General features: G+C 44.2%; 1 long non-coding RNA gene across 1 annotated transcript; it reads left to right on the top strand.

Moving 5' to 3' along the window:
- The first annotated feature begins 10 nt into the window (after window positions 1-10).
- Window positions 11-2788, top strand: LOC115604667. The gene is made up of 2 exons (XR_003990368.1): window positions 11-185; window positions 1893-2788. It is a non-coding gene; the product is annotated as an uncharacterized LOC115604667 (long non-coding RNA).
- Window positions 2789-16988: the final 14200 nt, after the last annotated feature.

Here is a 16988-nt window from a genome sequence, read left to right as displayed (position 1 = left end):
CGGCGGCGACAGGCCCCGCCCCTCTCCCCTCCCCTCAGCGGCCCTTGGGCGGGGCCTCCGGCGGAGCGAGGCGGGGCCGGGTGGCGGCTCGTCCTCCTCAGGCGGCGCCGGGCGGGCGGGGTGGACTCGCTTCGCTTGTCCGCTCCTGCGTGAGTGCCTGCACGGCCGCGGGAGCAGCGGTGTGAGTAAGTGAACGTGCCTGACGGCAGCTCTGCGGGCGGCGGCCTCCTCGCTGGAGGGGCAGGCCGCCCGGCGCGGGCGCGGCGGGTGAATCACCTCCCGACAGCGGCTGGATTTTTCCATTGCCCGTGAGGGGCAGCCGGAGCGGCGGCTGGGGCGAAGGCAGCTGCTGGCAGAGGCCGGGGTGGGGTGGGATGGAGGGAGCTCCTCCTCAGGCCTGTCCCCTCGCGGCTTCTAAACATACCCGCCGGTCCCCAGGAGACGCCCTGAGGGGAGCGATGGGCGGAGCCCGAGGGGGGAACGCCCCAGGCCCGAGCGTGACACACAGCCGTGCTGTACCATAGAACCATAGGACAGTTTGGGTTGGAAGGGACCTTAAAGCTCATCCAGTTCCAACCCTCCTGCTATGGGCAGGGACACCTTCCACTAGATCAGGTTGCTCCAAGCCCCGTCCAGCCTGGCCTTGAACACTGCCAAGGATGGGGCAGCCACAGCTTCCCTCGGCAACCTGTGCCAGCGCCTCAGCACCCTCACAGTAAAGAATTTCATGCTAACATCTAATATAAATCCTGTTGGTAGAGACAGAAACCCATGTAAGATTTATACACGCACATGAATTTCCTTTTACGTGCCATATTAAGGCTTTCTAATGCAGCAAATGTGTCTACCAAGCGTCTCCTCATGAGCAGAGGCCAAATCCTCTAAAACCGGTTTATAAACATAACAAGCACAGATTTTGTTCAAACTTCAGTGGCCTTATTCATGTGAACTAAGTTATATGAGTCTCTCAATGTTTGCAAAAAACCTAGCCCATGATTAAAAACAGAGATGTGGGAGCAGGTGACGAAAAAGGCACAAGAAAAATGTTCTGTCGAGTTCCTTGACTATAAGGGTCTGGTCGTGTTTCATTCATTCAAGAGCTAGGTAACTGCCTTGTAAAACTGGGTATCGTTCCGTAGTTAAAAACAATCCTCACAAAGCAATCCAAAGTGCTGCAGCTTAACTTCTCTCTAGTGATCATTAAGTGGTAAGAAAAATAATGCTTATGGAAAAGCACCATAGTGCAATTTCCTTTTTCTCTTGTCAGATAGTATTAATGCTTTGTTGTGTGAGAAAGAGTAGAGGAAAGTACAGAGAAAGCATCCAGGAGAACAAAGGTGAAAATTCCTGAAGCAAGAAGCCTCATTACGGAACAGCATTATATTCACATACGAAATGGATTGGTTTTATTTTTTCCAGACATAAATAAAGTAGATATTTCTATTTTATCCAGGTGTAAATAAAGGAATGGGACAAGGGGAAAAAAAACCAAACAATGCTAACACAATCTTCGGGAGTATCTTTAAATAAATTCCTAATTTTATTAGCACCTAAGGGGTTTTAGCAAGTTACTATAAAACTGTCTTGCTGGAAAGCAATGCTCGCTTCTGTCAGTCATGCCTTCTGTGTATAGGCAGTAAAACTGACTGGCATGTTAGTTATTCTTCTTTCAGGCTGAATGAAAAGAGGAGGTAAGATCGGGCTCAGATTAAGGTTGCCAGAGACAATGGAAATCATTGCTCATGAGGAGGAGGTGCTTGCAGGGCCCAGCAGGTTGAGGCTTTCCTGGATAGCTGGTGGCGGGTGCATCTGCTGAGACACAGGGCTGTATGGAAGGAAGTCTTGAAAGCTACTACCAAAACAACTTCCTGTTCTTGTACCTTCTTGTACAGGTTCTGTACATCTCTTCCAGCGAGAAAAGAGCTGAAGCTTTGAAAAGGGCAACAGGAGAGACACCCTGTATGAGGTCCATGTGCTTGAATGCACCTGACAATGTAACTGTAAGCACTGTTTTCCTGACAGAGAGCACAGCAAAGCGTAAGGCACCAGTTGAAGCTCAATTCTGCAGACTGTTTCTCCAAGGACCCTCTGCTGTGGTGCAGTCAGAAGATGAATCTTCCCACTGACACTTGGCTGCTGCAAATAACTGCTGTATTCCATCATTTCTGTTTTCCTCTCACTCACTGGGAACCTGTGATTACTCTTTTGTTGTATGAGAAGTCCTGTACCTTCCAAAACTTCAGCTGCCAATACTAAATGAAATTAAAAGACCAATCTGTCTGGGAACAGATAATTCTGTCAGAGCTACCTGAAGCCTCACATTTCGCTGTAATCTGATACCCATGACTTATTAAAATCTGCAGGTTTAACCATCTCTGATAGATATCAAGTTACTTTATTTTAATAGTGTTTACTTAATTTGCAAAGTGTTCATTTTATTTCAGCATTTTTGAGAAGATGATGCCTCTTTCATTTAACTTTGTCTGCTTCCTCTTTTTACATGGGTTCCTAAAAATACTTTTACAGACCTCCTGTTTTAAATATGTTGCTGATTATATCTGCATGAAAAATGCGTTTTGAGGCATATTTTCTATTTCACAGATAAACTACAGTACCCCATATGTTATTATCCCAAAACAAATTGCACCATTGTATCCATTGCCATTACCTTTCATCGTTCTTGGTAAGACTTTTACTTCACAGGCAGCAGCATCTCTGAGAGTGAAAATCATATGCTTCTTTCAGCTTGTATTATTAGATGTCCTTATAAAAGTATGAGATGTTTTAATTCCAGTGTAAACTTAAGTACATATAGTAGCTGTACGGAGGAGATACTCCAGTTGATCAAACCTACAACAACACGAACACCTCCTGTGCCATTGGCAACACACAACTGATTTCTGGGATACAAGTTTCCTATAAATTATAAAGGTTGTAGTTGTTTTTCAGATAATGTCACTCTTATATTTGCATTTTTTCCCTTGGAGTATAGTTCTGAGCATAATATAGTTGTAGTAAGATGCTCTGATTTTGTCAGATTTACTTGGAAAAGAAAGACAGAACAAAATCTCGGCCAAATAATGTACAGTTGTATAAGATCAAACGACGCCTTGAAACTGTATAGATGTCCATAAAAGCAAGAAATCAGGAAAATCAAAAAACAAACAAAAAACAATCAAACAAAAACCCCAAACAAACAAACAAACCACACCAAAAATAACAACAACAACAAAAAAATCCAAACCCAAAACACTTAAAATGAAGTGAGCAAAACTGTCTCAGTACTGTCAGGAAAGAGAGGTGCTCAGAATGAAATGTGTGCATTTGTGCTTCTGACATGACTTATAAAAACATCTGTCTAGACAGAAAGACAGTGAACACTGTTCTGCCAAATGGCAATCACAGGTAACATCAACCTATGAATCAAAAATAACAGCAGGTATCTAAGGTGAGATCAATACTTTGGGTTGCATAAATCTATGATAATTCAGTAAGCACATGTTAAGAAAATTCAATGTAGTGAAAAGGTGCAGTCTGATCCAAAAATAAAAATTACTTTTCAGATTCTGAAAATGAAGAATGAAGATGAAGAGCAAAGCATGTGAACCTGAAAAGAACAGTAATTCAGAAAGAACCTTGACCCAGAGGGACTTTTCTGAACATGCTTTACTCACTCACTGCTGAGACCCTCCATGTACCTGTGGGGATGTACTTGACAGGTTCAGTAATATCCTTAGATGCTTAATGTGGCATGAAATTTGTTTCTAATTTGTAGAAACAAGGAAAACATAGAATTTAATTTCTAGCTAGGAATCAGTGCCAGCAAGGGACAAGTGTTATTTTTCCTTGTCAAGAAAAAGATGGGTTTTTTTAAAAGTTCAGTTCTCTATGTTGAAAAGGAATTGTCTGTAAATGTCATCACCCCTTGGCATAAGTAGTTTTAAATCCTTTGCCACTTCACATTATCTTTTTCTTGCATTCACAGCAGCACATATGGCAATGCCAAATACCATCCCCATGCAATCCCGATAGATGCCCTCACTGACAAGCAGCATCCTGGACACTTGCTGGGAACAGCAAGCAGCATGCTGCTCCACCATTCATTTCTCCCCTGCTCTTGGCATTTTCACTTGCAGGAAAAAAGGCCCTGCTCCAGCTCTAAATATTCTGTTCAATGTTTCTTCTGCTCATGCACTCCCTGAAATGAACATCCCTTGAACCCTTTAGCAAAGGAACACTGGGGTGAACGCAAGACCAAAGCTTGATGGCAACATGGAGCAATCAGCATGCTTAGAGTAAGCTCACAGAAAGAGAGATGCTGGAGATCTTGGTGGGAGAGAAGAAAAAAGGAGGGACTCAAAAGAAGTAGTCAGGTAAATTGTTTATTAATATATTGCTATTCTGCTATTCCCTAGGAAAATAAGGAGAAGGAATAATGATCTGGGCTAAGAATGAAGAAGAAGACTTCCGCGTTTTCTCCCCCCTCTCTTTTACATTCTTGCTTTCATAGTCATACCTACAATTTTTCTCCAGGTGCCTCAGTTTTGGCAAATTTGGCCATTATCTTGAATATGCTTCACTGATTAGTGTATGTTTTTGAAGCCATCCATCTAAGCCACTGCAGTTCTTGCTGTATTAATAATTAAGCTGTAATAATAATAATTCACGTGTTCTCTGACAATATTACTCAAAATTATGTGTGGATGTGTTTTATTTATTATAGGAAATAAAACATTTAAGATCTAAAGTATGCACGAGGCAAATGTTATCCACAAGAATGCCGTTTGTCAGAATGGCGTGGCTTTAGTCCAGTCGTTCCCAAGTTTGGCTGGCTGTAATTATTCTCACACACCATTTAATTTGCCATTGGCCTTCAAAGTGAATTTTAGTTACTCAGAACTTGCAGCAAAGAAAAAAGACGGAATCTGTTGCGCTACTTATTTTGGGGCAAAAATAACAGCAAGATTCCCCGAGGCTCAAAGATATGGAAACTTCCCTTCATTGTCACATTAGAACAAACAGACTGGTATCACAGAATCATAGAATCATAGAATACCAGTCTGGAAGGGACCTCAACGATATTCTGGTCCAACCTTTCTAGGCAAACCATGACCTAGACTAAATGTCCCAGCACCCTGTCTGGCCAAATATTAACAGTGTCCAGTGTTGGGGAATCCACCACTTTCCTGGAGACATCATTCCAATGGCTGATTGTTCTCATTGTGAAATTTTTTCCTCTTGTGTCCAGTCAGAATCTCCCCAGGAGTAACTTGGGCCCATTGCCCCTTGTGTTTTCCATATGACACCTTGTAAAAAGGGAGTCTCTGTCATCTTCGAAGCCACCCTTTAAATACTGATATCACATGGAAACTACACAGAATCTCAAAACAATGAAGAAGAGACAAATGGTGGTGTAGCTCCTTCCAGTGTTAATTCACGATCCCACTCTTCAGCCCTGTGTGGGGGCCCTGAGAGCAGTTTGGCTGCTGGGGCTCAGAGCCAGTGTAGAGCACCGTGGTGGCATCCCCTTTCTTCTGGGGAGACGCCTCAGAAGATACGGGTCATAGTAGTAGGGGACTCTACTTTGAAAGGCACAGAGGCACCCATCTGCCAGCCTGATCCAGTCTCAAGGGAGGTGTGTTGCCTGCCAGGGGCTCGGATCAGGGATGTTGCTGAGAGGCTGCCTGCTCTAGTGAGTCCTGCTGACTATTACCCCCTCCTAGTGGTCCATGTGGGTGTTAGAGATAGAGATAGTAGTAACCTGGAGAACATTAAGAAGGGCTACAGAGCCCTGGGAGAGGTGGTTAGGGACTCTCGAGCTCAGATAGTTTTTTCATCAATTCTCCAGGGCAAAGGGGAGGACCTTAAAAAAGCTAGGCGTGTTTGGCAGGTTAATAAATGGTTAGAATGGTGGTGCCATAGTCAGGGGTTTGGCTATTTAGAACATGGGACTCCATTTGGGAGGCCAGGTCTACTGGAGGCTGGTGGAGCTGGTCTGATAAAGAAGGGGAAGAGCTGTTTTGGTAGGAGGCTTGCCAGGCTGGTCAGGAAAGCTTTAAACTAGATGTGTTGGGGGAGGGGAGCATTGATCCATCCCAACACTCCTGGTCAGTTGCCAGCACCTGTAATAAGTGCTTGGAGCCATGTAGAGATGTTCCAGCTGCCCCAGCCATTGAGTCGGCTGCATTTGGAGCTCGGCTAAGGTGCCACTATACAAATGCCCGTAGTATGGGGAACAAGCAAGAGGAATTAGAGATGTGTGCAAGGCTACGGGAATATGATGTCCTTGGTATCACAGAAACATGGTGGGATGGCTCCTATGACTGGAGTGTTGGAATGGAAGGTTACAGGCTGTTTAGAAAAGACAGGCCCGGCAAACAGGGAGGGGGCGTTGCTATCTATGTCAGTGATAGGCTGGAGAGTATGGAACTCTGTCTGGGGACGGGTGATGAGTTAACAGAGTGTTTGCGGGTCAGGATCAAAGGGAGAACAGCAATGGGGGACATTATGGTGGGGATCTGTTACAGGCCGCCTGATCAAGAGGACTCTGTGGATGCTCTACAGACAGATAGGAGCAGCCTCACGCTCACAGGCCCTTGTCCTCATGGGGGACTTCAACCATCCTGACATCTGTTGGAGGGACAGTACGGCCCGGCAGAAGCAATCCAGGAGGTTCCTTGACTGTGTGGAAGACAACTTCCTCTTTCAAGCAATAGAGGAGCTGACAAGGAGAGGTGCCATGCTTGACCTCGTGCCCACCAACAGGGAGGGACTGGTTGGAAATGTGATGTTCCAGGGCAGCCTTGGCTGTAGTGAGCGCGAGATGGTTGAGTTTGAGATCCTCAGGACAGTGAGAAGAGCGTGCAGCAAGCTCACTGCCCCGGACTTCAAGAAAGCAGACTTTGGCCTCTTCAGGAACCTGCCTAGTAAGGTTCCATGGGATATAGTCCTAGAGGGCAGGGGGGCCCAAGACTGCTGGTCGATATTCAAGGATCACCTGCTACGTGCTCAAGAGTGTTGCATCCTGACTAGAAGAAAGTGCAGCAGGAGGGCCAGGAGACCTCCAAGGATGGACAAGGAGCTGCTGAGGAAACTTAGAGGGAAAAAAGAAGCTTAGAGAACATGGAAGTGAGGACATGCGCCCTGGGAAGAATATAGGAGCATTGCCCGAGAAGCTAGGGACCAGGTTAGGAAAGCTAAGGCCCAGCTAGAATTAAGTTTGGCAAGGGATGTAAAAGATAACAGGAAAGGATTCTGTAGCTACGTAGCAAATAAAAGACAGACTAGGGACAACGTGGGCCCTCTCCGGAAGCTATCAGGAGAACTGGCTACCATGGATTTGGAAAAGGCTGAGGTTTTTAATGACTTCTTTGCCTCAGTCTTCACCAGCAAATGCTCTGACCACACCACAAAAGTCTTGGAAAGCAAATGCAGGGACTGTGAAAATGAAGACCTTAGGCCCACTGTAGGAGAGGATCAGGTTCAAGACCATCTTAAGAACCTGAACGTGCACAAGTCCATGGGACCTGATGAAATCCATCCACGGGTCCTGAAGGAGCTGGCGAATGAAGTTGCTAAACCACTGTCCATCATATTTGAAAAATCGTGGCAGTCAGGTGAAGTTCCTGATGACTGGAAGAAGGGTAATATAACCCCCATTTTCAAGAAGGGGAAGGTGGAAGACCCGGGAAACTACAGACCAGTCAGTCTCACCTCTGTGCCTGGCAAAATCTTGGAGCAGATTCTCCTGGAAAACATGCTAAGGCATATGAAAAACAACGAGGTGGTTGGTGACAGCCAACATGGCTTCACTAAGGGGAAATCCTGCCTGACCAATTTGGTGGCCTTCTATGATGGAGCCACGGAACTGATGGACAGGGGCAGAGCAGTTGATGTCATCTACCTGGACTTGTGCAAAGCGTTTGACACTGTCCCGCGTGACATCCTTGTCTCTAAATTGGAGAGACATCAATTTGATAGATGGACCACTTGGTGGATAAAGAACTGGCTCAATGGCCACACGCAAAGAGTTGTGGTAAACGGCTCGATGTCCAGTTGGAGACCTGTAACGAGTGGTGTCCCTCAGGGATCGGTGTTGGGACTGGTCCTGTTCAACATCTTTATCGGCGACATGGACAGTGGGATTGAGAGCGCCCTCAGCAAGCCTCAGGGCTCAGCAAGCGCCCTGACGACACCAAGCTGTGTGGTTCAGTTGATATGCTGGAGGGAAGGGATGCCATCCAGAGGGACCTTGACACGCTTGGGAGGTGGGCCAATGCCAACCTTATGAAGTTTAACCAAGCCAAGTGTAAGGTCCTACACCTGGGTCAGGGCAATCCCAGGCACTGCTACAGGTTGGATGGGGAAGAGATTCAGAGCAGCTCTGCGGAGGACTTGGGGGTGTTGGTTGACGAGAAGCTTAACATGAGCCGGCTTCAGTGTGCGCTTGCAGCCCAGAAAGCCAACCGTATCCTGGGCTGCATCAAAAGAAGCGTGACCAGCAAGTCAAAGGAGGTGATCCTGCCCCTCTACTCTGCTCTTGTGAGACCTCACTTGGAGTACTGCGTACAGTTCTGGTGTCCTCACCATAAAAAGGACATGGAGCTGTTGGAGCGAGTCCAGAGGAGGGCCACGAGGATGATAAGAGGGCTGGAGCACCTCTCGTATGAAGACAGGCTGAGAAAGTTGGGGCTGTTCAGCCTGGAGAAGAGAAGGCTGCATGGAGACCTCATAGCGGCCTTCCAGTATCTGAAGGGGGTCTACAAGGATGCTGGGGAGGGACTCTTCCTTAGGGACTGTAGTGGTAGGACAAGGGGTAATGGCTTCAAACTTAAACAGGGCAAGTTTAGATTAGATGTAAGGAAGAAGTTCTTTACAGTGAGGGTGGTGAAGCACTGGAATGGGTTGCCCAGGGAGGTTGCGGATGCTCCATCCCTGGCAGTGTTCAAGGCCATGTTGGACAGAGCCTTGGACCACATGGTTTAGTGCGAGGTGTCCCTGCCCATGGCAGGGGGGTTGGAACTAGATGATCTTAAGGTCCTTTCCAACCCTTACTAGTCTATGATTCTGTGACACACAATATGAATTGTTGGGTCATCGGCTGCTACAGATGCGAGGTCAGGGCTTTGTGGACCACCGACAGGTGGTCTGGTCTGAAGGTTTCCTTTATAAGGATTAGTCTTCCTGGTTGGCAACCAAGGTGAAATCAGAAGAGAGTACTGAGAGAATAAATACATTACAAGGGCATCTATGTTGTTTTGTATTAGCAGCAAGAAATGAGCAAGAGGAATAGAAAGAAAAATCACTCATGAAAAGAAATGTGCTAGGAATAGCATTTCTGAAGCTTGCATGGTCAATTTGAATGGCTGGAATATAAAAATAAACAGGCTATAATCTATTTAATAAGCATAAAATAGTGAAAAATTACACACAGGACCATATAACCTGTTTTGAAGACACTGTAACTTGTATCAAAATTATTAACAACTCGGACACAGAGAACCTTGAATGCATCAGTTAACTGGTAAAACCCAATAAAGGGACATTGCTGGGGATCAATTAAAGACCACCAAACAAAACAGAAAGTTAGTTTGAATTTCTTCATAGAAACTTGTCTGTATTCTGCCTGTACAGCTGAGAATGAGAGGAAATGGTGTGGCAGTCCATTTAGAAAGTCTGTATTGGAGGACCTGGAGACCACCTATTAAACTCAGCTGAATTTCAGGTATGCCTTATCTTTCACTTCTTAAAACAAAGAGTAGAGCACACAGCATGAGGCAATCCTGTGTTGGACTTCAGGCTTAAAAAGAATCATGGCATTGGAGACTGTTTTCTAGGCATCAAAGACTTAAAAGGGGGCAGAAAAAGAACATTAACAGTGCATAGTATCATAGAACAGTTTGGGTTTAGAATCATAGAATCATAGAATGGTTAGGGTTGGAAAGCACCTTATGATCATCTAGTTCCAACCTCCCTGCCATGAATAGTTTGGGTGGGAAGTGACTTTTAAAAGTCATCTAGTCCAGCCCTCTTACAATGAGCAGGGGCATCTTCAGCTAGATCGGGTTGCTTAGAACAGAAATTAAGTTTTAAAAAAGAGAGAGAAGACAGGGGAAGTAGAAAGCAATTAGTCATTTAAGATAATGACAGGCAGAATACAAGCAGGGCAGCCAAACAGTAGACAGTAAACCCAAGTGCTTATAAACTTAATAGGATTTAAGGTGTCATAGTTACAAAAGCCAATACCTCCCTCCCCTGAAAGTCTGTTTAGTAGATACATGCTATCACAGTGTTAAGAATGCAAGTCTATAAAGAAAGCAGAAGTGCTCATTTTTAACACAAACTGGCAGACCAGGGAAATTCCGGAGGAAGGCAGAACCGGTAAGATCATGTCAAAATTAAAAAAGTAAAAATGAGACCCATGCATTCACAAACTACCTAGACTAAATCAATCCCTGGCAAAGCTTGTTTAAACAATCACGCCAGTACTTCCTGGGATGTATGAAGGGTGAAACTTTCTATCCAACTAACTCGGTGCTGCGTGGTGCAGCAGAAGATGGGGAAGTCAGTGGCACTGTAGGTTCCCTTTGACAGAGAGTGATGTGCAAGCTGATCCCTGGTGAGATCTTGCAGCGTGCTGACTGTGGTTCAGTCATGGCAGTAATAGTAGAAGAAAGGTTTTGTGTTAACTGGTTGATCAGCCAGTAAATTTTCCAAGAGGTCCTATAGAGGGAATGAGAACATGGCAAGGAAATGTGAGCGCTAACAGAGTTCCTCAAGGATATCCTAAAATCGACCCAGCTCACTGCTGCTGAGCTGTGGTTAAGCAGTGATAAATTGCATGAGTAAGGAAAGGAATTAGCTTCTCTGAGCAAAACCAGTCTGCTGTGGATCATGGAAAGCTTACTTAAACCACTATGCATCTTCACCCAAACCATCATCCACATAACAGCAACCAGCCTGTTTGCAGTCCATCTCTTTGGTAATGATAATTGCCTGTTGCACATAGGTCTGTACAGCATTCTGTACACACACAAGCCTTGATACACCCAACCTCACCGTGCCATTCATACCTTCAGCTGTGGGGAGGAGCAGATGATGACATGAAGAAAAGTAATGACACAAAAGAATGGCTAACAATTAAATGAAACATGCGGATATTATGTGTGCCACTCAACAAAGTCTAATGGAAAAATAGGTCTCACAGAGAAACCTGAGATGAGATTACAGGCTTTATTGTTAGAAGGTAATGTCATAGCTGTACTAATTTTTTAAGGTGGTTGACTTAGCACTGCATGTTAATGATCAGAAAAAAATTGCTTTATCATGCAATAAAGCACAGATTCAGTGCATCAAGAACTGGATGAGTGCTTCAAAGTAGCTCTTGGTGACAATCCTCCTTGAAAACTGGTGTTTCCTTTGGGGCTTCTTGGTTTTCCTAAATGGCCTGGAAAGTAAATATAAAATCAGTGCTAATCAAACTTCAAGTGATGTGGCACTGTCAGTGTGATAAACAGTGGTAAGATTAAAGCAGCTAGCAACTGTATGAAAAGTTATCTTCTGAAAAGTAGGAACATTGTAAAGTATATATGAGATAACTTTTACGCAATGTAAAGAACATAAGAGTCAAAAACCTAGCAAGTATCTCAGTACATGGCTGCAGCAAAAGGGCTGAGCTAATTCCTGGATATGAAATAATGAAGTAATGAAGAGGTCATTTTAAATCAGTGTATAGCATTGATAAAACTGGTACTGAAATTTGGCAGAGTTTTAAAATAGGGCAGAGATCAAGAAAGGGACCCCTTTGGTCAGCTCATCAATACTGTAGCAGAGACAGGCACAAGTAAAGAACTAATATCAGGAATCCAAGACCAAACACATTCAGATTCAAAATGAAACACAAGTTTAAAAACGAGGACAAACTACCAAGTGAAGCAAATGATTCCTCATCTCACGTCAGCTTTGCGTGAGGGTTGATGGGTAGTCTGATGGCATGACTCTGGCCAGATACAGATTGTATTTCAGGCAGTCAGCAGGCCCAGTTCACAGGAGATTGACCATCTCTGCCAGCTCTGACACTACATAATAATCTTTAAGTAATTTAATTTATTTTTTTAACATATTATTAATCATATCTATTGCTGAAAAAAAGGCCAATCAGAATTATGAATGGCCCAAATGAGACTCACATCTCACTAAAATGTAGTGCGTTCATCTCAGACTTTCAAAATTTGGAGAAAAACTTGCATTCTAAATATATACTTCATGGGAATGAGTGAAGCAATCCTAGGACTACATTGTATGGTTTAAATTGAAGCAGTTTATCCTAAAGCAGCCTTCAAAACAAGGGGTAGAAAATTACAAGCCATTTTTAGTAATATCGCTTAGTTCCTACCATTGATGTAAAATTTATTTCTTAAAATACATTAATATTATAGATGTTTTCATTTGCAGAGTGTTCCTTAAAGTGCTTTGCAGTACAAATACTGGCGATGAGCAAGTAAACAAAGAAGCATCAACTCAGTTATCACTCCTCTTCAGTTCTGCATTTTGAAATATTTTTGAGAATATATAGTATATATATGTTTTATATATATTGTTGAGAAATTATAAATATATGTAATATATATGTATTGTTGAGAATATAGATATAAAAAAAGTAAACAGCAAGTGACTGGACACCAGGATTATCATGTAAACTCTGAAAGCAAGTGCTTTCCTTTCTACTCACTGAACAAATAAAATAGAATCAGCCTCTCTATTCCTTCACCTCAACATTTCTTCCCTTAGAAATTTCTAATTTATAGCCAGTTCTCCTTTTAATTACGCTAAGTAACCCAGTTTCAAGAGTCACATGGACACAATGGGAAAAAGAGTATAGCTTATCGAGGGCAATCGCATATTACTGTCGGAAGAATACATCCCCTAAAAACAATCATTATCTTGCTGCTTTGACAAGTGATTTTCTTTCAAAATGCAAGCCCTCCTGTTGTTAGAAGGGGAGAGCTGTGATGGTGGAAATATTAGTCTCTATTTCTGTCTAGAAAACTGCTTAAGTACAACTCTTTCCCCCAGGCCTGAAGCAGCTGATGCTCCAGAGCAGTATGAGGGTCTGGGGGGTTACACTCACCATTTCAGTGCTGCAGGGAACAACAAACATCCTGTGCTATGTGAGGAGATGCTTAAAATGATCTGGGTCCTGCTGGGTTCCCAATTGCCGATTAGATTAGGATTATGGTTTTTGAGAAGCACATTGTAACAAGCAGCAGCAGTGATGTATTTCTGGCCAAAATCCTCCACCTGCCCGTGAATGAGAGCACTACACCAAGTTGCTGTTGCATTGTATTCAAGAGGAGGCTGTCTGCCAGCTCGGAGTTAGACAGCCTCTGGAGAGTAAGCACAGCAGAGTATGTACACTGTGTGCATCGTTGTGTGGAGATATACGTATGTGTGTGTAATTTTCTATTGTAAGTATATATGTTGTGTATGCAAAAAGTGAGATTAAGGGTAAGATTAAGATCATTATAGTAATTCAAAAAACAACAAATGTCTCTTCAAGTGGGAGCCCCTTTGGAAAGCCATTATTTCTATCAGATGGTTCCTTAGTTTATCAGTAAAAAGCATCCCCCGTGGCAGGTTTGCACATCCAGCCACTGTAAAGCAAGATGTCCTTCAGGGGAGGCCACTCGGCTGGTTCCTGCATCTTCCCTGCTGTGGCAGCTTGGGGGTCAGTGGCTTCAGCCTGGTAGGACAGGGGGAGAGACACATCCCTGGAGTGGGGCAGGGGGGCTGCAGTGGGCACCAGCCTGCTGTGCTGTGGCTGTCACCCGTGTGGGGTGGTCCTCTGCTGGGTGCGTGCCTGAGGCTGCACCCCCACCTGCAGACATGGGGTTTACAGACTCTTCAGGCATGATATTGAAGCCACAGAGAACAGGTCTGCAGCCAAAGGCAGCAGTACTTAGCGCTGGAGATACGAAATATGTCATTGCCTGCAATGAAGATGGACTCACAGATGAATGGTATGGGACTGTCATGGTTTCCTATACCCATTTTCTCTGTGTTCTGCTTTGGGGTTTATATTTTATTTTAACTCTATAGTAACAGCCGTCATACTATTACTACAAAACATGTCTCAAACCAGGTCTTGGGCCTCAACCCAGTTTGCTTAACACAGCTTTCTGAGGACAAAGCATGTCTTTCTTTTTCTGGTAAACTACTCAGTTTGAAACCTACTTCTGGAGCAAGACTTTTAAGACTGTAGTTTAGGGGAATTTCACAGGAAAAGTCTGAAATGATGAACCTCCAAAGAGACCCCTTGTCTCCCATTGAATGAGCACTTCTGGAAGACTTGCCCTCCCTATTCCGTAGATGATCCTGATGGCATTTTACCATTAGGACATGTAGTTTGTGGGTGAGTTTATACAGAAGCTTGAGGTGGCAGTTAGCTATCATTAAACATTTAATCAGTAGCGTCATTAAACAGCCAGAAGCTTCCCTGTATATTGTTTCATCATGTACTTTTTCTTTCCCTACACAATTTATTTTTCTGAACCTTATGCTTCTGTGCAAGCATAATTCTTCAAGTCTGTGATGGACACAAATTTAAAAAGACAGACATAAAGCAAATGCACAACAGCATTTGGCAGACTTAGTGAGGATATATGCAAGTATCCCATAAGGAGTTGTGGCACGACAAATCTTGGGCTGAAACGGGAGGAAGCGTCTTAATTTGAGGCTATTGGGTGACCTATCAGATGCCAGGAAACATGCTGACTCAGGGACTGTTGTAGGGCTGTTGACAGGACTGGCACGGAGACTAGGAGAGGTGCTCCAGCCCTCTGATCATCTTCATGGCCTCCTCTGGACTTGCTCCAACAGGTCCACATCCCTCTTGTGTAGGGGACCCCCGAGCTGAACGCAGTACTGCAGGTGGGGTCTTACAAGAGTAGAATAGAGGGACAGGATCACCTCCTTTGACCTGCTGGTCAATCTTGATGCAGTCCAGCATATGGTTGGTTTTCTGGGCTGCAAGTGCGTATTGCTGGGTCACGCTGAGCTTCGCATCAACCAACACCCCCAAGTCCTTCTCTACAAGACTCTCAAGCCAGTCTCCACCCAGCTTGTATTTGTGCTTGGGATTGCCCCGACCTAGGTGCAAGAGCTGAGCCTTGTTGAACTTCATGAGGTTGGCATTGGCCCACCTCTCAAGTCTGTCCAGGTCCCTCTAGATGGCATCCCCTCCCTCCAGCGTGTCGACTGCACCACTACAGCATAGTGTCGTCGGCAAACTTGCTGAGGGCTCACTCAATCCCAGTGTCCATGTTACCAACAAAGATATTGAACGGGATCTAGTTCCAACACTGACCCCCGAGGAACACCACTCACCACTGGTCTCCACTTGGACATTGAGCCGTTGACCACAACTCTTTGAGTGTGACCATCCAGCCAATTCCTTATCCACCGAGTGGTCCATCCGTCAAATCCATGTGACTCCAGTTTAGAGACTAGGATGTCATGTGGGACAGTGTCAAATGCTTTGCACAAGTCTAAATAGATGATGTCAGTTACTCTTCCCGTATTCACCAACACTGTAACCACATCATAGAAGGGGTTATTCATGTTGAACTATATGCTGCTTCTTTGGAATGAAAGTTCCTATCAGGATTGCATTCAATGCCTGAATTTTCTCAGAGTAGCCTTTGCTGACTAAACACAAAGAGCTGCTTAATATCTTCAGCTGGCAAGGCACACAAATCATGGCTAGCGTGATTAATATTAATACTAATAAAACTTTATTTTATTCTTGATTTTGTAGTCAAGCTGGTCTCAACTTGTTCATTCATTTCAAATACACATGCCAGTTCAAATAAAAGCTGAAGTGAGCCTTTAACAACCAGTGACGCCTTAGCTTGGATTGTGTCAGCTGTTCTGCACCTTCTTGTCTCATTAACAGCAAAGGTTAGTTTAAACAGTGGCACTTTCTCATCTGCCTTGTCCTTACCACATGAGGGCAACTGTAAGGGGGATGCTGTGAATCTCCGAGGGTGACAGGCATAAGGCTATGCTCAGTCATCTTTGCCTTTCAGGTGGTAAAGCATGATAGGAGTTTTAAAATACTACATAGCAGGCACCTCTGAGCTCCCAGCTCTGCCAAGTCTCGCTTCTTGACTTCTGAGCTCCCCAGATGTGCAGCAGTGACTGAAGTGATGATACAAACTCCAATGACTCAGGAAATTCAGGCTCTATGTGCATGTCAGCTCCTATTTATTCAGGCCAGTTCTCTTATTTCAGGTTGATTCTTCCTTCAAGGCATCTAGCACTGGCCAGTTTCCAGGAGTGATGCTGAAATTTCTCCTCTGATTTGATGGTACATTTGATGCTTCCTAGAAAAGCTGAGATCTTTACATGCATTTGGCAAAGGAACAAAACAATACAAGATCCAGGAACACAGAAAAGGGACACAGTCCTTTCACATGGCTAGGATGTGGGAATTACAGGCAACAAGCTAATGCCTTGAAGCCTCAAGGTCTGTTTTGGTGGCTCCCTACTTTACTTTCATTCAGGACAGCTGTTCCTACTGTTAAAGGAAGGAGTTGGAAAAGATCCTGTTTCAGTGGAGGCATTCTAGAAAAAGGTCTGAAGTTACAGGCAAGTACAAGTTTTCCACTTCACTTTCCATTGAGATGTAATTGTGACTTCTCTAAGGACTTTTGTTTTTCCCCACAGTCTGTTAACATCATAAAGGAAGATGTAAAGGAAATAATCTATCAGTATAAACAGCTTGTTTAAAAGGTGAAGGCTGAAATTACCTGTGTATCTGAACTGACTCATTCCAATAGGGAAACATAAACCAATTTCTTATGTACTTTAACACAATGGCATGGTCACTCAGATGCTCAAATATGCTATAGTATCACTCACTCTCCACACTTTTCTGTTCATTGTTCTGTGCAGGACAGTATTTTCTGACCAAAGCTGGAGTAGACCTT

This window comes from Strigops habroptila, chromosome 3, assembly GCF_004027225.2.
Source record: "Strigops habroptila isolate Jane chromosome 3, bStrHab1.2.pri, whole genome shotgun sequence".
Classification (NCBI taxonomy): Eukaryota; Metazoa; Chordata; class Aves; order Psittaciformes; family Psittacidae; genus Strigops; species Strigops habroptila.
This window is presented reverse-complemented; position numbering and strand designations above follow the sequence as displayed.